We start from the raw sequence: 20,581 nt of genomic DNA on the forward strand, positions 1-20,581 counted from the left end.
GAGGAGCAATAAAGAGGCCGGCGGAAGATGGGGAGCTGCGTCTGCAGGAGGAGGATTGTCCATAGACCGGCAAAGCCGGTTTTAGCGGAAGCGGGGCATTTAGGTTCTGCTCTTAGTTGTTCCTTGAGTTGAGTGGGTTTGGGTTGCTGTGTTTTGTATCAAAACATTAAAAGTTTGGGGTGTAGTTTCAATAGTACTGGGAGTTAGCTGTCCATTTTTTTGTGGTTTTAACGCGCGTGTAAGGCATCTGCCATTATTCTAGGCAGTTTTGGGGGGGGGTGATACAAGGCAATAACGTCCCATGAGAAGCTTCTCAAGTGAGTATTGTGACTTGTGCCATATCAATAATGTTTCAGAGAGAAGAAGCAATCCTGGGGATTTTGGAAAACCTGTGACAGGCTCACTGCTGGTTTATTTTTAGCTAGCTTCTCCAGTCTTAAAAAAAAAAAAAAATGAAGCCTTTCACCTATCTTTTAGAATTCTATGGGGCTTTTTATTGCCAACTAGTAAAGTGTGTTTCGGATTCTCACAAAAGAATAGAATCAAATCAAATTAGTACCAACATAAGACAAGAAGCCAGATCTTAGATTTGCAGAAGTCTTGGAGATAACAGCTCTTTTATTTTTAATGTAGTTTTTCTTCTGTGTGTTTTTTTGGGGATTTTTTTGGTGTGGTTTCAACAGAAAGGAAGACTTCTCTGCATTTTCATATCTTGATTTATTTTCTTGTCTTACATTTCGTTGCTTGTTTTATTTTTCTTTCACCAGCATTTGCCATCTTGGGTTTAAATAGAGCCGTAGGAGGGAGTACTTTTGGTATTTTGCTGTCACATGTGAAGGATTCCACTTGCGTTCAGCAGCTGCTGCAGTTTTACTGCCTCTTGTTGGAGGTCACCAAACCCACGGCGGAACTGGCATCTCCCCATCTGTTTCATGGCAAAGTATGACATCTTCGTTCAACACCCTCCCCAGCCCCCCCCTTCTGCTGGCCCTGCTATGGCAGTGGTTACTTCGGTTGGACGAGCAATGCAAACGGCCAGAGCCAATGGGATCTTATAGTGAGGTTTGATGTGGTTTTATAGGGGGAAAAATAAAATCTCTAAATACTGGTTTATAATGCCCTCCCTAGGATGTTCTGTGTACTGTTCTTGGTTCTGCTCTCCCCCTTCCTTACCTGGTTCTGTTCTTCAGCATACCTCCTTTCCTCAGACTCCTTTTTCATGCTGCTGTTTCTTTTGCTCTTCTCTGTCATTGGCAGCTGGGCAAGTTCTTACATGCTGCTTCTTGCCTAGGCATGTTCTTGCTCTTTCAGGTGAGTTAGGTCACTCCATTTCTGTCCTCGGTGCTCATGGATGATGGCAAGAAAGAGCCCAGAGTATGGCAGGGCATTTCTTCTCTCTTGCACAGTTTAAAAAAAAAAAAAAAATAAATCTGCAAGTTTTATTCAGCAGAGAGGGACTTTTCGGTGATCTTGCTCTTAGCCTCTTAACAATGTCTGACTTCAGAGTTTTCTAACGCTAAATGCTATTGGGGCAGTAAAAATAGATGGATATCCAGCAAAGTTCAAATTACTGTTAAAAAGCACTGAAACTGTTTAATGAAACATTTACTGTATTTCTTCTTTCAGCAAAATAACATGCTGCTTGTGTCTTGTCCTCGTAGATTGCACTCACTGTGCTTCAACTTGAGGCAAGGATGTAACGATTAGGACAAGTCTTGCTGTCTACTCCTCCCACACCTCCATACTGCCAGATTTGGATAACCTTTATGAGAGAAAAAAACCTTCACAGCAGGAGGTAGGTATAGTTAGCTGATGGTGCCCAAAACAATTATCTTGTTCTCTTCCTGTAACAAACACATTAAACTTACCTTTCAAGATGTGGCCTCAGTGTTTTTAAGGCAACAAGAAAGGATGGGTTTGTGGTTGAGGTACAAGAATTGCATTAAGCTTTAGATTCTGGCGCTGGCAAATTCTGTTAGTCATTTGGGGTTAAATCTCATAAAGGACTTCTGGTAATTGCCCACCCAGAACTGCAGTCCAGAGCCCCAAGTGAGATTTGGGAAGGGGTCCTGGCAGGAGAGCCCCTGTTGAGTGTTACTTGATAATTCTCATCTGGGTCTCTCCAAGATCCATTTTAGTTCTGCCGCTCTCCAGTTCTACGTAGTGGCTGATAAAAGTTGCTGTAGCACGCTTGTCTCGTCAGCCGGGCTTATTGCCCAGACCCAGTGTATGCCCTGTCATTGCTGGGTTTACGTATGTGTGGCTGGGCCTCAAAGTTGGTCCTCTTCGCAGAAACGGCTTTTTTTTGAAACCCCAGGCTTGAGATTCAGCTTGGAAGACGTAACTCAGTGTTTCCTTTGTCAGCTTCAGAGAATCTAGGCCAAACAGGAATTGAATGAGGGGCAATAATTCTTTATAAATCTTTGAAGTATTTCACAATCCAGATAAGGTGACTTACCTGATAGACACGTCGCCTCCTTTCAGCTAAATCTTGGTAGAACTATCAAATAGGAAAAGGAGCAAAGTTTACACAGCATTTTCCCCTCACAGTGATTGATTAACGATTTAGACTACGCAGATGCATGTTTTCTAAACCCCAAGTTCTACCAAAGTTAAATAGGATCTTTTGTAACTTAAAGCTCTAAGCAGATACAACATTTTTCTTTTGTGCCAATGGTATTATGATTTGTGAATGCAATTGTTTTTTATTCTAGGCTGTCATGGGAATCGGGAATTTATTGAAATGTGTTCAGACTTCAATAAATTTCCTCTCTGTTGCCTAGGAATTACAACTTTGATACATGATGGATTGCAGTAAGCTGTTGGAAATGATGCAAACCCAGCTTTGTAGTTAGCCACAGGAAGCATTTTTAAATTGTATCTGAAAAGTGCGAATATTGAAGACTTTTTTTTTTTTAATTAACACAGCTGATAGTTGATTTTAAAAAGTTTTGTTGTTCAGAATACACACGCTGTGTTTCTGAGTTCAGAAACTGCATCGATCTTTTTCACATCTTGGAGTTTTCCTTTTCTGTTTAGCTACAGAGCAATGCCGTGTGCTAAAATTGCATTGTGAAAGCTAAAGCCTTGATGGTCTGTGTAAAGAGATAAGGAAGAACGTGTACCTTTCCAAGGGGAGTGCCGGTTGCTTTAAACTGAGTGCCTAGCTGATAATGCTGTTTGCTTTTAATAGCCTACTTAGTCCAGACAGGCTTTTCAGCACTAGATAATCTGTTGAGCAGAGCCAATCCCAAATTCTGAGTAATTTGTTTATTAAAAAAATAAAAAGAAAAAAGGAAAAAAAACCCACCCCAACATCAAGACTTCAGAGCTCTGCATTTTGAATCTTCTCGAACATGGGCAAAAGCAGTTTTGCTTATTTTTGGGGCTATTTGATGAGTATTCTTTGCTCGTACAGGGAACAGTATGTCTGTTTCCTTTACTGAACCTGTGAAGGAGAAGTCAGTTTGGCAGACATGGGAAAGGTAACAGTTAATTACTTTATAACGTGGCTGAAGCAAACAAAGCAACAGGTTGTGTGGTGGGATTGGTTTCCCTGATGCCAAGCAAAGCTGGGGGAATGGGAAGGTACTGAGCTGAGTTGGGTCAGGAATATTACAGAATTTTTCCCCTCATATCTCCCCAAATACTTGAAGCAAAAACATTTGAGTATCATGCTGCTGTTCCTACATGCGCTTGAAGTGCCACGCAGTGACTGGTGAGCGTTGTGTGCTTGGGGAAACAGCTATTGCCGTATTTCTATGCAAACACCTAGGTTATGGCAGATAGTACACTGTTAGAGATGCGGAATGGGGGGGGCGGGGCGGGCAGAGGAAGAGACCGGAAGGACGTACTGTAGGTGTCCTGGTCCATTCTCTGCCCAAGTGAGAACACTGTGTCAGCCCATTTTTGCAGTCTCCTCTCCCCTTCCTTCCTTCCTTTCCTCCTCTCCCCTTCCTTCCTTCCTTTCCTCCTCTCCCCTTCCTTCCTTCCTTTCCTCCTCTCCCCTTCCTTCCTTCCTTTCCTCCTCTCCCCTTCCTTCCTTCCTTTCCTCCTCTCCCCTTCCTTCCTTCCTTTCCTCCTCTCCCCTTCCTTCCTTCCTTTCCTCCTCTCCCCTTCCTTCCTTCCTAAGAGACCGGAAGGACGTACTGTAGGTGTCCTGGTCCATTCTCTGCCCAAGTGAGAACACTGTGTCAGCCCATTTTTGCAGTCTCCTCTCCCCTTCCTTCCTTCCTTTCCTCCTCTCCCCTTCCTTCCTTCCTTTCCTCCTCTCCCCTTCCTTCCTTCCTTTCCTCCTCTCCCCTTCCACAAAACCATGTGTCTCTTGCAGGATACACGTTGGAAAGTGTTCATGCTGGTCATCTTGTGCTGGATCCATGAGTGGGGCAGACCAGCACGTACAGATGATAGTGGGTTTTGTGCCAGCACGTGCCATTCTGCCACTCCCTATTTCAGAGCAAGTTGCTATTGCTCTGCCTCGTGCACACTGTGTGCATGATGGGGTGCCAGTCCTTCTGTGTTGTGGGGGTTTTGTGTGTATATTCCCTTTGCAAAAGGCTGATGGTAGCAGCATAATGGTGTGTTGCCTGAGAGAAAACATGGACCCTCACTGAGCCAGCTGCAGTTCATTCATCTGCCATTGAGAACTGGAAGAAGCAAGTTGCAAAGGATGCTTTGGCTAATTTCTCTACAAAAATTCACTGTGTTCACTATGACTTGAGATTGCCCATACGCAGGATGTATTTCTGTGTTTCTTATTCCATGGATGATGCTTTCCCCTAAACTTTTCTCACAGGTCTCAGTCCAGGCCCTTTAACCGTTTTATCGTAGTCCTGCCACCTTTGAATCACTAGCCTGGCATCTTCTAACTCAGTGCTAGAACCCTGCTGGCTCTGAAATGTCAGCCTGCAGCTCCTCTAGGGCAGCCCTGCAGGCCCTGGCAACCCGTAAGTAATTATCTCAGTTCACATGGTGAGCCAAAGAAAAGCGCGAGGACTTTGAAAACGAAGTACAAAGACGGAAAACAAAAGGTGAAACAAAACTGAAGTAGAATATGATTCACAGAACTGCACGAGACTGAGCCAGGGAGAGGCAGGGAGGCTGCCAGGGTGGTGGGGCCGGGCTAGTCTCCGTGTGTGGCCACACTGCCTCCTGCAGCCTGGAGCTGCTGCGCTGGTGGTGGCTCTGTGGTGGCAGGGTGGCATGGGGAGGATGTCTGCTGAGGAAGACTTGTGCAGGGCTTGGAGACACTGCAGCAGGAGGAGGTGGCTGGTGACGATAAGCCCTTATGGGACCCTCAAAACGAGCGTTGTACTTGAATGAGCTCCTATTGAGTCTGTGCTGGCTTGATTGAACTCTCGCTCCTCACCTTGGTCTATGCCCATCGGCTCCACAATGCTGTGCCTGCTCAGGACTTCGCAGATCTTGCCAGGCTCCCGTGACATGGGCTTTCTGGCCAAAGCTGAGCCCGTTCCCCTCTCCACCACTGATGCCGCAGCAGAGCGTTTCTCTCAGTTCAAAGGGATTGTACTGCCAATTAATAACTGCCTTATAATAATGTTCTTACTTGTAAGAGGTGGGAAGTAGGGTGCTGACATTGTTAGGTTGGACTCGATGATCTTAAAGGTCTTTTCCAACCTAGATGATTCTGTGATTCTATATATCATAATACCTGTTCAGCTCAGGTGCGCTTTGTGGTGTCTATGGCTTCTAATGTGTTTTGGAGTACAGCTGGGACACAGCATGGCCAAACCTGGTGTTTTCGGAGAAGGCTGTGAGTGTGGCCCTGCTCGGCCATCCTTTAGAGGGCACTGACTGACCACTGACTGTGGTTCCACCAGCAGCTGAATGTACCCAGTGACTTGCTGGCACTGAGAGGAGACTGACCATTCCCCTTCCCTGCCCCCTTCTTCCCTTGTCCTCATGGCTTTTTCACCTTCTCCAGCCCATGCAGTCCTGACCAATTCCCTCTTAAGGGTTGGGGTTTGGTGGACGTTTTTTGCAATGAGTTAGTTTAGGATGTTTTAGTGACTTAAGTCTGCTCACAGGGTCCAAGCTGACTCAAGATAAGCAGCAGGGTTCTTGCATAGGGACAAAGGGAGACTGTTCCAGTGCTGATAAAATGTTAATTGGCCTTCTGGCCTCCTGTGAAACTATGTCCTTTGCAGAAAAATTCTGGAGGAATAATTAGCGCTAATTGTTTGGTCACCCTGTTTTACCCAAAAAAAGGGGGAGAGTGGAAGGGAAGGAGAGAGACGGAAAGGGTTGACTTGGCGAAAGGTTTTGAAGAGGGAGGTGATGTGTGAAGAGGGGCTTCAGGCCCCGGTGCTGGGGAGTCATCTGATGGGAAGAGGATTTCAATGACTGCCAGGAGGAGGGGGAGCAGACCCTTCTCCAGAGCAGGAGAGATTTGAGGGAAAGCCCTAAGAGGTGCCTGGGTAAGGATTTAACATTGAACGTTTGGCTTCTCTCCCATTTATCTCAACCAAATGGCAGGGCAAAATAGATGGTGGGTCTCTGGCTAAGCACCTCGGTCTCTCTGAAGGCCAAAATCCACGTTATTAGCATTAGATAAAACACGCTTCACTTTTGTGTCTTGTAAGGGCATTGGTTTAGACTCCTAGAGCTGCCTCCAGTCCCTCTTGCCAGGCTAGCTTCTTTCTTTCCTCTTGGGCTTTGTACAAGTCGGCAAAGAAACAGAGACAGTGAGTGGAGGAAGAGGAGAACTGGGCTGGAAACGGAGCAGGAGCTCTCCTACCCACTGAGATGACCACAGGGGTGATCCTTGGCGCCTCATCAGCTTCTCCTCCCAGCTGAGAGGGATGCTGCTCCCCCTGGTACAGGAGTTAAACCAGTCCAGTCACCTGCAGCCCCAAAGGGCGGGTAACAAAATGCTGGGTAATGCACAAATTAGCAAACAACATAACACTCTACAAATTCCCCACCCTTCCTAGGAAAGGTGGCGACTCACTGCCTTACTTTGACACTGGGAAGCTGGAGCAGATAAACTGTGATTTTTCAAGGATGTGTTGATCTGGGACTGCTTGAGTCTCCAGTCATCCCTGCAGAGGAGCAGAGCAAAAGCGCTGGCTGCTGAGGTCTGTGGCAGATGCTGCTTCTGGGTGGCTTAGAGGTATCTGAACATTTTGGTGCTTTTCTGCTTTCTGGAAATGTTCACCCTGCTCCGAGCATCCCTCAGTGTCCTCAGCATCCATCCATACCTTCCAGCCTATGTCTGTATTGGTGAGAAATACCAAACCCATAGCTGTGATGGCATTTTGTTCCCTCTCCAGCTCACTTGAGAGCCTCCTGGTGAACAGTTGGTGTGTTTGATGAATGTAGCGAGAGACCCGGGTGCAGGTGACTGGACCCAGGGAAGCAAGGTATCAGCAGTCTCTTGCAACGTTGGCCTCGCTCAGCCTTGGCCAGGAGTAGGTGCCCATGGGTGCAAGGTGGTGTGGCAGGAGCTCTGCTCCACGCTGTGCTGAGGGCTAGGAGGAAAAGGGGAGGGCAAAGCATGGCATCAGGGCTGTATATAACATATCCAAAATGGGACTGGAAGAAAGGGAGCAAGGAGGGGATTGCATCTAGCCCAGCACTGCAGGCTTAGCGCAAAACAAGGGCTTTAAAAACAGCTTATGGTGCCCCCTTTGCTTGGACTGCATAGTCTGGGGAGCATCCTCAGCTACTCGGAGGCAAACACTTCTTCCATCCTAGTTGCAGCTGCATTTGCTCATTCTCTTGCTGCCTTCCCCCAGGTCTGTACTTGCTCTATCCGTACAGACAGAGCCCCCTGAACAAGCACAGGGCGTTAGCTGTCATCCATTGAGGAAGTGGCAAAATCCTGTGGGCAAGCGAACTCTAAAGGTGTCTGCTTAAAATGAAAGGTGAACCATTAAATGGCCAGTGATTCTTAATCACAGTAGCATGAGTGCAGGTAAACCCAAAGAGAGAGGAAAATGAAATAGAAACAGCTACTAAAAATGACATTGCAAAAAACATTCCAAAGTGATACCATATGAACGTAGGAAAAGCAATTGTCTTTTATCATAGAATCATAGAATGTTTTGGGTTGGAAGGGAACCCTAGAGGTCATCTAGCCCAACCCGCCTGCAGGCAGCAGGAACATCTTCAACTGGATCAGGTTGCTCAGAGCCCCATCCAACCTGGCCTTGAATGTTTCCAGGGATGGGGCCTCCACCACCTCTCTGGGCAACCTGTTCCAGTGTTTCACTATGCTCATAGTAAAGAATTTCTTCCTTATATCCAGTCTAAACCTACCCTCCTTTAGTTTAAAACCATTACCCCTTGTCCTGTCACAGCTGGCCCTACTAAAAGGATTGTTCCCATCTTTTCTATAGGCCCCCTTGAAGTACTGAAAGGCCGCAATCAGGTCTCCCCGCAGCCTTCTCTTCTCCAGGCTGAACAAGCCCAACTCTCTCAGCCTGTCCTCATAGGAGAGGTGCTCCAGCCCTCGCATCATTTTTGTAGCCCTCCTCTGGACCCACTCCAACAGTTCCATGTCCTTCTTGTGCTGAGGGCTCCAGAACTGGATGCTTTCCATGCACTGCAAGCGGCCACTTTTTGAAAGCATCAGGAAACAAGCTGTTGAGCGGTGGAATGGATAAAACCGGGCTCCCAACCTCCCCTGAGCTGCCCAGCCCACTAAATCTCACTGCCAGCAATGCTGCTGCCGGGCCAGAGGCAGGCGGTGGCAGGGCCACCCCAGCGGCGCCCACATGCTGAGGGGTGGCTGGTGCATGTGCCAAGTGGCTCGGCGTCTGCCATCAAACTGAGCTGCTACCAGGTGAGTTTGGCCTCCCTTTCCATGGGCAGGGTCACTGAAACCCTCTTCTCTACCCGGCCACTGATTGTCAGTACATTTATAGGAACTGCAGTATCTCTGAGGCATCTCAGCTAGATTTGATTGAGGTTACCTGGGGATTCTGGGAAAAAACAGGCCTCTGGATTATACAATTCTCTTACCTTTATGAAATGCAGACTGAATATTAATCCAGAGCTCAAAAATTTGTGAATGGTTCTGGCTGGTGCAGGGTGCCAGAGACTGAGCCACGTAGATGCCCTCTGTGGCACAGAGGGACCCAGCACTTTTGCCAAAGGTGACACAGCGCTGGGCGTGGAGGGGAGGTCCAGCCAGCACAGGGGCTGCTGCCCCAGTGCAGATCTTCGCCTGGTGGGAATCTGCTGCTGCCAGCTTCCCCCGCTGTCAGCCCGGGCTGCGCCTCCTGCAAGGCGTGAAGGTCTTCCACAGGTCAGGTGCCCCAGTGCTGAGGGCAGGGATGCTCAGGTACTTCAGAGCACTTGAGTGTGAAAGTCTTCGTGAACACGCGCTTTGATCTGGATAGGCAGAAATGCAAAGGCAAACAACAGCGCGTTGATAGTCACCAGGATCTGGCTTACATATGGATATTCTACAACATTTGGGGTTTTTTTTTTGTGTCAGGGATTTTTCTCCGTAAGAACAAGCCTGTTTCATCCAGCTGCACCTTCCAGCTCTGCTGCTGATGTTTTCATGCCCTTTGCCTGTGGTGCATGCCGCATGGGCATGAATAAGCAGGTATCAGTACAGTGTGCTGGCAGACTCCCAAGGGATCTGCAGTAAACAGAGAGCGCAGTGATCCAAAATCATCTTCTATATCATGTTTGCAAAGTACAAAGCCTGAGGGTGCTGATGCTGGTGTAGCTGAACAGGGAGGACTGGGCGAGCTCAAACTCCTCCATCTCTTTGCTGACAGCGCTGCCCCGTGGGGCTCACACCGGGTTTTGTTCAGCAGTCCCTCTGTGTGCCTCCCTGGAGCAGCACAGCCTCCCTGGAGAGGAAAGGAGGATAACAACAACCTCTGCCTCCTGCAACAGCGCTGCTGCACCCAGGTTACTGATCTTCAAAACAGAGTTATCACTGGTTTAGCTGTTTTGCATAAAAGCAAGTCCCCTTCCCCATCTTCATAGGACCTGGCTGGGCAGCTCAGATTTAACATCTCAGTTTCTCCACAGGGGCACAGCCAGGACGTTGCCAGATTATAACCCAAAAACTTCCCCAAATCCAGGTGGAAGTCATCGCAAAAATTGCTGCAGAAACAGCTCCTCAGAAATATCTGCAGCTGCCCTTGGGCTATGGGAATGTGGAGCCGAAAAATAAGGCTGGCTTCCCAGGGCTCGTCATTCTCACTTTCTGAGTAATCTCTGTCGATTTGAGAATGAAAACAACCCTGTATTCTGCTCCAGAGGGACCAACACCAGTAAGGCACGAGTGTCACAATTTGGAAAGAATTGGCAGTCCTTATTTTCTATATAATTCTACGTGTTTGCCCCACCTTCGTTTCTTTGTGATAGATGAAGCCTCCTGCCACTGTAGCCAAATGGTGGCTGTTTGGGGCTGCAGCACCCGGATGAAAGGCTTTCTCCTCTGTATTTTTGTTATCTTGGAAAGGGGTTTACCTCCACCCTGTACCCAAGGTCCAATTACCCGTACCTGTTGCCCATCTCAGCACTTTGATTTTCCTGCCTATCCCCTTTCCACCTTTGTTCTCATCGCAGGGCCCCCATGAAAGCCAGCATTTCTATAGCCAGGATTTACCCACTATTTCCTGCTGCCGGGGAGCAAACGGGGGTCCTGACATGTACCGCTGGGTTTATCAGAAAGCAGGGTTGTGTGGTGAGAAAGTGCAGAAGGCGGGAAGACACAACCGGCTGTGCGGCTCCCTTCCCTGAAGGAAGGAGTTTGCTGTTACCCTGAACAGAGCAAGTCAGAGCAGCTGGGCGCCCTGCCCTCCTTCCACATTGCTATCCCCTGGCTGCGCCACGGGGGAAGAAAACGTGGTGGAAGGAGGTTTCCTGAAGATACTGAGTCCTGGCTAAGGCGACGGGCTGCGGGCACGTAGTGGAGGCAGGGCGCAGCCTCGGGCCGCCTCCGAGCATTTCTGAGCAACCTGCGGATGCCAGTACTTGATGCCAGCCAAAGGGCCACAGGGAGAGCTGAACCCTGCTGCCCGGGTGGGTGAAAGCCCTCGCCCCGCTCACTGGCAGCGCTGCTCCTGGCGGTGGGGCTCTCTGCAGCCTCCCCTCCCACCCCTCGCGCTGCTCACACCACAGGCACCTGCAAATCGCTTCTCTTCATCCTCCTTTTTCCCCTCTGCAAGATGGTCAAAAGAAAAGCCCCATCCAAGAATTTCCTCTTCTCCGAGTTACCGTTTTTGCTTTTTTAATTTAATTTCTGGATTGTCTCTTGCTCAGCTTCCTGCCAGATCCCTGGATGCTTGCTTGGGCTGTTTGGAGCCCCTCAGTTGCTGCCCTACGCTCTGCTGGCACAGAGGTTTGTGGCCAGGACGTGGTTGCAGAACATGAGTCACCAGCTCTCGGAGCCCGGCACGGCTTCCCATGCCCCAGCCCTCCACCTGCAAGCAGCTACTGCGCCAGTGGTTTGGAGCCACAAGCCTGTTTTTTAAGTGTTTCCTCTTGTCATTGTGGAGATTCTGCGTGATTTCTCTCTCAGTTGCTGAGGAAATCGGCTCTGAAGACAAAACGGGAGCAGAGGGGTCCAAGCTTGGTCTTATATTTGGTGCAGAATGTCTCACATCCCACCGAGGGGCTGGAGCACACGCTGCCTCCTTGTGCCAGCCACGAAACGGGGAGTGCCATGCATCCGCACCCAAGGGTGATTTCCAGACTGAACATCAGTAGGCGTCACAACCAACCTGTCAGTGAGGGCATCTGTTGGAAATAAGCTGGGCCTGTATTTTTGGTCCAGTTACCCTTTTTTTTTTTCGGAGTGTCAGGCAACCAGCCAGCACTGTGATGGCCAGACTCTGCTGCAAGCGGGGGGACGCTGTGGGAGCCCTGCTGGGGTGCGCGGCCGCTCCGTATGCCCATGGCTGTAGTGGGCTGGAGGAGATGCACTCAGCGCTTTTCACTTGATCAATGAGATGGCCTTCACATAGGTGGCAAGCAGGGAAGTTTGCCTCAATTTTGGAGCCAGGAGTGAGTACCTTGGCAGAAATACAGATCTTAGGCTAGGGATGCAGGATTTGAAGCAATCATTCAAGTTAAGTTAGCAAGTTCCTATCCATCTGCTGAGCTTGGCCTGGCCCTGAACAAGGTAACACGTTTCAGATTACCAAAGCTCCCAAGCTACTGTCCACCTGCTGAGCCATCGGTTGGGACTGATCTGCTGCGCATCACCTCACAGTGGTGGGTGATAGTCTGAAACCCAAAAGAAAGTGGGACCCTGTTGCAGCCACTCTGGAATACCTGGCTGGGTCTGGGGGTCCATGTCTGTCCCGTATCACAAGGGTCTTGCAATGAAGTGCTCCTATACAGCCATGTCTCCAACATCTTTGAAAAAATAGGCAAGCAACAGGAAGGTGCGCAGGCTGCTTCCTAAACACAGCTACACTCTTAATGAAGCCTTCCCAATAGAATTGAATAAATGAGACCCCCCCCTTTCCCAGCTTTGGTGTGGGAGCTAGCCCTCAGAGGCTCTCCTGGCTCTCTTCCTGCCTGCCTTTAGTCCAATATTGTAGTAATGGCACAAAGCCTTTCTCCCTGCTGTGAACAGGGATTATGGTAGCCAAGGCTGCATTATACACTGTCATCTCAAGTATCAGGACAACCAGTTCAAAACAATTTCCTCCTCCATCTCCTGGCTCTTCCCTTTGTGCCTTTCAGCTGGTTGCACCAAGAAAATGCACGTTTCCTAACAAAAGAGCCTTGTTCTCCACTGCTGTTTCGACTGGGATCGAGCATCAGCGGCACACCTGCCTGCTGTACCCCGGAGCACTCGGCTCGGGGCCGGCCCTGCCGGAGCGGGGGTCAGAGCGCTGGTGGGCATTTTCCATCTAGCTGCTATCGCTGGCCCCTGCGTCACTCTGAACTGGAGCCAAAAAGAGGTGGCCAGAGGCAGCGGTGCCAAGATGCAGCTCCCAGGCATTACCACTGCTGCTATTTATAATTTCTCCTGTCTGTGCCATGTTGATGAGATAGTAAGAGAGCTGTTTTGCTAGGCAAGCTATATTTTTTTTTAACCACCAGTATCTCTTGCTTTGTCATCATTTCCTTGCTTTAAAAGGAAACCCTTTTCCCCCCCCCCCCATGAAAGGCCTCACTAATTCTTATAAATAAGAAGGGTGAGGCACATACTGGAGCAACTTAAAATGTTTGCAGTGAAAACCAGCGTTACAGACCAAAGGTGTATGGGCTGAGAACTGACTGCTTGGACCATGACTCACCGCTTCATCGCTCTGAAGAACCATAGCCAGCGATGACGGGATTTGCCACCTGATGGCTCCTCCTTCATGGGTTGCTGGTGGCCTGATCTGGAGGCTGCTGGCTCTTTACACTGACTTCTGCAGGAATCTTCATGTGCTTTATACAGGGCACATCCTCACTTTGCTGGCCTGAGGCTGGAGCGCTCAGTGCACTGTATGATGGAGCCTGCCAGGTAGACCTGGCAGATTCATTTCTCTGGCCACAACAAGGATCGAAGCATTTCTCGAAAGTCCAGTAACAATCCAGAAGGGAACGAGAGCCTATCTGCAGGAGCCTGCCTGGAGAGCTGAATGGAGAATTATAGCCCAATGACAGCATTTACATAAGGTTGGCTCAAGAGCTTTATAGCTAATTGCCAGCAGCATGCCCAGGTGGCCAAGAAGGCCAATGGCATCCTGGCTTGTCTCAGGAATAGTTTGGCCAGCAGGAGCAGGGAAGTCATCCTTCCCCTGTACTCGGCACTGGTGAGGCTGCATCTCACTGTGTTCAGTTCTGGTCCCCTCACTACAGGAAAGACATTGAGGTGCTGGAACATGTCCAGAGGAGAGCAACAAAGCTGGTGAGGGGTTTGGAGCACAAGTCATATGAGGAACGGCTGAGGGAACTGGGGTTGTTCAGGCTGGAGAAGAGGAGGCTGAGGGGAGACCTTATCGCCCTCTACAACTGCCTGAAAGGAGGCTGTAGTGAGGTGGGTGTTGGTCTCTTCTCCCAAGTAACAAGTGATAGGATGAGGGGAAATGGCCTCAAGTTGCACCAGGGGAGGTTTAGATTGGATATTAGGAAAAATTTCTTCACGAAAAAGGTTGTCAAGCATTGGAAGGGGCTGCCCAGGGGAGGGGTTGAGTCCCCATCCCTGGAGGTATTTAAAAGATGGACGGATGAGGTGCTTAGGGACATAGTTCAGTAGTGGACAGGTACAGTTGGACTTGATGATCTTAAAGGTCTTTTCCAACCAAATGATTCTATGATAATCAACACTCCTTGCAGTTTTACGGGCTTTGCAATATGTTCTTGCAGGTGGTGTATGTCCTGACCGGTGCTTTGGATTAAAAATCCTTAAGATTAAGTGCAAACAGGGAGCCAGCAGATATTCGCAAGAGGACCATCCGCTGAGGACAAGGAGAGAGGGCAGCCCTTCCAAAAAATGAGGTCGCTGGAAACATGCCTACGTTCGTGCAAGGTCTGTTGCTGAGCCTGAAGTTGTTCCAGTCTGGCACTCTGCCCCAAAACACTGCCTCCTCTTTTGAAAAGCAGGACTATAAATCACAGGTGGGCTTGAACCAGAAGCTGGTTGAAGCTCAAAAATTGCATATGTTTCTGGAAACATCTGATTCATGTCCAAAATATGCTGCTGGTCTCTACTTCACTACATCTCCGGACTGAACGTGTGAGGGTGGGCTCAGCTTCCCCTGGAGTTCAAGCTGTGTGGATCTGGAGACCTCTCTTGTTTCACCCGTACAACTACTACTTTAGCCTGAATCTGACCCACATTTATTTGACAAGCTGAATTCAAGCTGCTGGTTACAAGCCTACATCCCGAGAGGTCCTTTCTCCTGGAAGCTGGAGAATCCTCCCTGCCGACCGGGGCAGCTCGTCCGTCCGAAACAACATGTGGTGTAAAGTCATGTTTAGGGTATGTGACTTAAAAGGGAGTTTAAGCAGGTTGTCTCTCCCAGCTTTTTGTCCTGTGATGTCTTGTACCATGTAGGTGACCACAGCAATCCAGAACGGCTTATTTTATGTGAAAAAGCTCCTTCCTTGAGCTGTCCTTCAGGCTCCACTTCTTAGACAGCTAACTGCCATCCCTGTTCCGTGAGCAATGAATCGATGGCACACAAATCTCAGATCACAGCCTTCACCGCTTCTCTGGCTTCCTCCCTGCTCCTTCACACCCTTCAGTGGTTTTAAAAAGAAGGTAGCAGCAGAACTGGGAAGGTTGTCCAGAACTGCTCATCTCCTTTTGCTGACCCCCAAATGGTCGTACCCTGCGACACTCACGGAGCAAGGGAGGATGCTGCTGCACCTTTAAACTCACTTTATTTTCCTGGCAGCGCTGCCCCTCTGCCCAGGGGGGCCGAGGTCTCTTGGGGTCCTGCCATCCCCTTTCTTGTGGCCACAGAGTGGGAGGTGCTCTTCTTTCCATGTCAAAATGTGCAAAATGATGGCACTTGAGGACAGCCTCACCTCTAAACCATGTGTTTCCCTGGAGGGTTGCCCAAGACCGCTCCCAGTTGGATGGGGATAACTGAATCAAGAAGCCTCAGCCTGCTCCCACCAGCCCAGTGGTTCACCCCACAGGCATGGTCCCCAGGCATGGCCCCCAGGCATGTCCCCTCCCTCCGCAGACTGCCAGTGGCACATGGGGTGGCGGTGCCCGAGAGCGGGACCTGGGCTGGGTGCAGGTGGAGGAGTGGTGGCAGGCGAGGGGGGCGCAGCGGCAGGGTCCCCTGCGCCACGCTGCCAGGGGCAAGAGGGGACGAGGCACGCGGGAGCAAAGGCAGCCTCTCCCCTGGGTGCCATGCGGCGGGGGCATCACCTTCATGCCCATAATTCCACTACCAGCTTGTGGCCAGTGACTAAAATAACCTCAAGTCAATTTTTAACTTTCCCAGCACCTGAGCTCCTTTTTCAGCAAGATGACGTGGCCCCCTGGGAGGCTCAGGCACTGACGAAGCCACGGTCTGGCTGGATTTCCCCTTCTGCCGCTGACGAAAACCACCGCTTCCTTCCCCAGCAGTGGGTGGGTGCCTCGGGCCCCCTCCCTGCCCCATTCTGCGGGGCCGCCAGGTGCCTGCCGTCCTCCCCAGTGCCCCCTGGTAGAAACACCAGGTCCCCATACCATTTTTGTGCTCCCATAGCATTTTTGTGCTCCCGATCCCTTGCACCCCCAGGGGAAGGCTGATGGAAAAAGCTGTCCCAGATGGCACACGCTAAATGCACCAAGAGGCTTTGGTGCGGCCGGAGGTCGGGGAAGAGGGTTTCAAGGCTCTTGGCAGCACATGGCCGTCACACCTGAGTGGCACTTGGGCACGCTCACTGTTGGTCCCGCTCCGGGCAGAGGTGTCGGAGTAATTTATAGGCACGTGGCCAACCCCCATCTCACTTAAATGATGATTTCTTGTTATGCTGGGGAGCGTGCCCAGCTGCTTTCGAAAGGATGCTAACAGCTTTCTGAAAGCAAATACATTACATGTGCTCCGTCGAGACAGAACGGTGCTGCCTCTCTTCTTCTGAGAAGGGTGGGGGTGAGCCCCGATCAATCAATTAGCACTGATTAACCAGGAGGAAGAGGAAAGCTGGCTCAGGTAACGTGTCCCTGCTCCCCAAGTACTGGAGCAGAGCACTTCAGGTCACGGCGCTCCTCAATCACAGCCTTTGATGCATGGGGTAAAGCTCTTCCTGGCTGCTTTTAAGTAAGGAATAAGTGAGCATTGGGGCTGGGCAGGGGGTGCCCTGGGGAGGAGGGGATGGGGAGCTGGGGTGGGGGGCCAGGGCTGGGCAGTGGGGCAGGGTAGGTGAGGCACCGTCACCCCGCAGGGAGCTGGCTCACAGGGCTGCCTTGGGAACATACCCTATCTGGGTGCTCCCCGCGTCGCAGACATTTGTGCTTTATCACTTTAATTCCTCGTTTCCTGGTTTTCACTTTCGACCCACACGGTGGCAAAGGCAGCGCTGCAGCAGCCCCAGGCTTGCTTGGGTGTTTTCAACGCAGCATGGCATTGCAAACAGACGTCGGAGGTGCCTGGCTGCCGTGCAAAACCATGGGAGCTCTGACCACAGGAGCTCAGCCCAGCTCCCTGAAATCAGAGTTGCCTCTGCAGTCCAGCCCCGGCTGTTGAGAGGCATCGAATCAGCTCTGTGATAGACTGAGGGCCGGGGATGGGGTTTTAGGCAGCAGGGAGCTCTGCTGTGTTTTGTCCAGTTGAAATCAGTGGCGTTTCTGGTGGGAATCGCCGGCTGCATGGGTGAATGGGACCCGTGCACACTCCTGAAGAGAGTCCCGAAGGAATGTGGGCAAATCCACTGCCTGCCCAAACCGAGAGGCCTCCAAGAGCCCAATTTTCACCCTTATTTCAGTTCCAGGGATGGAGTTTTTAATACAATATTTTGTCAGCAGACGAACACCCATTGAGAACTACAAGGGCATTGCCAGGGTGTGCAGGGATGCAGTTAGAAAAGCAAAAGCTCAGCTTGAATTGAAATTGGCCGGAGATGTCAAAAGCTACAAGAAAGGGTTCTTCAGGTCTGTAAACAACAAGCAGAAACAGAAGGCAAACATTGGCCTGCTGTTAAACAGGAGAGGTGAATTAGTCACCCACAATGCCCAAAAGGCAGAGGTTCTCAACACTTTCTTCACCTCTGCCTTTACCAGCACTGTTGGGACCCGGGCCTTGGGAACAAAAATCCAGGTTGGTGCAAACACAGACCCACCACCAGTGAAGGAAGAGTTGGTCTGTGAACTATTACATGAGCTTGACCCCTACAAATCGATGGGCCCTGACGTTATCCAGCTGAAGGTGTCAAGAGAGCCACCCTGCAGGAAGATCTGGACAGGCTGGAAGGGTGGGCTGACAGGAACCTTATGAAGTTCAGCAAGGACAAGTGTAAGGTCTTGTACCTGGGAAAACATAATCCAGGAGTGCAGCACAGGCTGGGATCCACTCAGCTGGGGACCAGCTCTGTGGAAAGGGACCTGGGGGTCCTGGTGAACAGAAAGCTCATTATGAGTGAGCAGCGTGCTGCTGTGGCGAAGAAAGCCAACAGAGGATGCTGGGTTGCATCAACAAGAGCATCCCCAGCAGAGATAAAGATGTCATTATCCCATTCTACTCAGCACTTGTCAGGACACACCTGGAATACTGTGCTCAGTTCTGGTCCCCACTATACGTAAAAGATGCGGACAGGCTGGAGCGGCTCCAGAGAAGGGCCACCAAGATGATCAAAGGCCTGGGAAGCCTGCCATATGAGGACAGGCTGAGAGACTGAGGTTTGTTCAGCCTTGAGAAAAGCAGGCTTAGGGGAGCCCTTACCACCATGTCCAGTATTTAAAGGGTGTCTAGAAAGAAGATAGAGGCTCCCTTTACATGGAAAAGATGAGGGGTAATGGGTACAAGTTACTCCTGGGAAGATTCCAATTGGACACAAGAGGAAAATTTCTCACAGTGAGAACAGTCAATCATTGGAATAATCTCCCTAGGGAAGTGATGGATTCCCCAACACCGGACGCTTTTAAGATTTGGCTGGACGGGGTGCTGGGCCATCTTGCCTAGATCATGCTTTTCCCAGGAAAGGTTGCGCCAGATGGTCCTTGAGGTCCCTTCCAACCTGGTATTCTATGATTCACTTCATTATTAGTGGGAGAAAGACTTACAGCTACTCTTGAAGTCAGAGATATTTTTAAGCCTTCCTACCTCCAGCAGAAGCCACCTGCACCCAGCACCTCGGCAGGGGCAGCCTGAGACGGCCGTGCTTAGCCCTTCCTTCCCCGGCATACCGGGGGCAAGGCTGCTCCAGGAAGGCAGGGAAGAACAACATGGAGTATTTGCTGCAGTATTTTAAGCACAAAGAGATACCAGGCTATGTTTATCTTCCATGAGGATGCTAACAGATGAAACATGGTGTAATTTATGATTAAAACGCTGAGGATCGAGCGACGGCAGCAGCCTGCGGGTTGGATTGCAGCAGGCGTCAGAGTTGGAGGGTTGCTCAAGGGCAGGTTCCTCTCGTTCCTCAGATCTGTGCGGCATTTGGCGAGGTTTGCGTGGAGATGAACGTCTCACCCTCTGTTTTCAGTGGGAGAGGTTGCCCTGGGCTTCCCCGGGAGCGCCGTGGGGAGGTGAGGGGACCGAGAGCAGGTCACGAGAGCAGTCCTTGCAGTGCCGTGTGTGCCTCTGTCAGCCTAATTAGAGCCTAATAATTAGGATTGCCATTCTCTTTATTTTTAATTATGAGGTAGCTCTTTATTTTAGAGGGCAAAAGTAACACTGTAATTACCTCCTATGATTACTCAGTTATTAGCCAGTCTCTGATGCTGCAGACACGCAGGAGAGCCCCTGGCAGGCTGCCACGGGGCTACGTGGGCTGGACATGGACACCCAGCATGGTGGCTTCCACTGGCCCAGGCAGCAGACGGGTCTGCCAGCTCCCAGCGCCAGCCACGCTGGTGCCCCATGCTCACCGGGAGATGCGGCACTGCTGAGGACTGTGGTGCTCAGCAACGTGCCAGCTGTTGAGCAGCATCTGCCAAGAAGCCAAGGTGTTTTAAAAACAATTTATTTAAGAAAGAGCGAGCAGAGGAGTGCGGAAGGCTGCACTGAGCAGCCCTGTGCTTCCCAGCCATCTGGCCCCAGCCCATGCTGGTACACGGGGTTGTTCTGCTCCGGGGGCAGGAGGTGGCACTGCCTCTGCCCAGACAGGTCACAGCCCTGCCTGCCTGCCTCAACCCGAAGGACTGGGGAGCTTACGTGGCCACAGCAGTGAGAGCCAAAGGGGGCTTCACTGGGCACGAGGGAGGCAAGCGGTGCATCGGTGCAAGGAACAGGTTGGCATTGACCCGGCTGCCTGGTGGGCTCAAAGCTGTGCTTAAAACACGCTGGGTGGGTTTATTTTTCCTCCTGCTGACAAGCCCTGGAAGGGTGGGAACCCTGTTCTCAGCGTGGTCTCCATCACTGCCTGCACTCCATGCTCTGCCAGGCGCGGGGGGGTCTCTCGTCCTCCCGCTGCCCCCTACCAGGTTTGCTTCTTTAGCTGAGCCATCGTGGAGACTGTCTGGTATTTCAGTCACTGAAGAAATTAGGAACTGCTTCATATAACATCTTGTGTGATGGCAGGGTCTTCACAGAGCTGCAACTGTGAACAAGTACACCGTTGGCAGAGTAAGAAAAAGCTGTGGAAAAGCTATCCCATGGCTAACCATGGGAATCACACTGCCAGGCCAGATGCTGCTTTGCTGTCCCGCAGCGGTGTCCGTACCCATGCACTGCGGCCGTGGCCCGTTTTGCCACAGCTCAGCTCTGCAGGTGAGGCCCCGGCAGCCGCCTTAGCTCGTCCTTCCCAGGGCCGGAGCAAGCTCCCTCCTTGAAAAGGAGCTTCTGGTCTCCTCTGTTTCTACAGGCATCAGGTCGGGCCCCGTCCAGCAGCACAGCGCTCAGCACCAAGACGTCTTCACACCAGCATCACCTGCCAGGGCCAGCAGTGCCTCCCCTGGGCGCATCGGTGGTCGATGCCCAGCAGATGCGGGAGGCTGCCTGTCACCAGGCCAGCTCGCCTTTCCCGAGCCGCTGGGTGGCGCGGGGGG

General features: G+C 50.8%; 1 long non-coding RNA gene across 2 annotated transcripts; it reads left to right on the forward strand.

The window, feature by feature from the left end:
• Positions 1–6: 6 nt before the first annotated feature.
• On the forward strand, positions 7–17,847 carry LOC118452237. Of its 2 annotated transcripts, none has more exons than XR_004841938.1 (4): positions 7–317; positions 768–940; positions 1,662–1,795; positions 14,302–17,847. It is a non-coding gene; the product is annotated as an uncharacterized LOC118452237 (long non-coding RNA). The 2 variants fall into 2 exon arrangements; XR_004841937.1 differs by lacking the exon at positions 14,302–17,847 and adding an exon at positions 2,715–3,648.
• The last annotated feature ends 2,734 nt before the right edge of the window (positions 17,848–20,581 follow it).

This window comes from Egretta garzetta, unplaced genomic scaffold (genome assembly GCF_000687185.1).
Source record: "Egretta garzetta isolate BGI_Z169 unplaced genomic scaffold, ASM68718v1 scaffold154, whole genome shotgun sequence".
In the NCBI taxonomy this organism is placed as follows: Eukaryota; Metazoa; Chordata; class Aves; order Pelecaniformes; family Ardeidae; genus Egretta; species Egretta garzetta.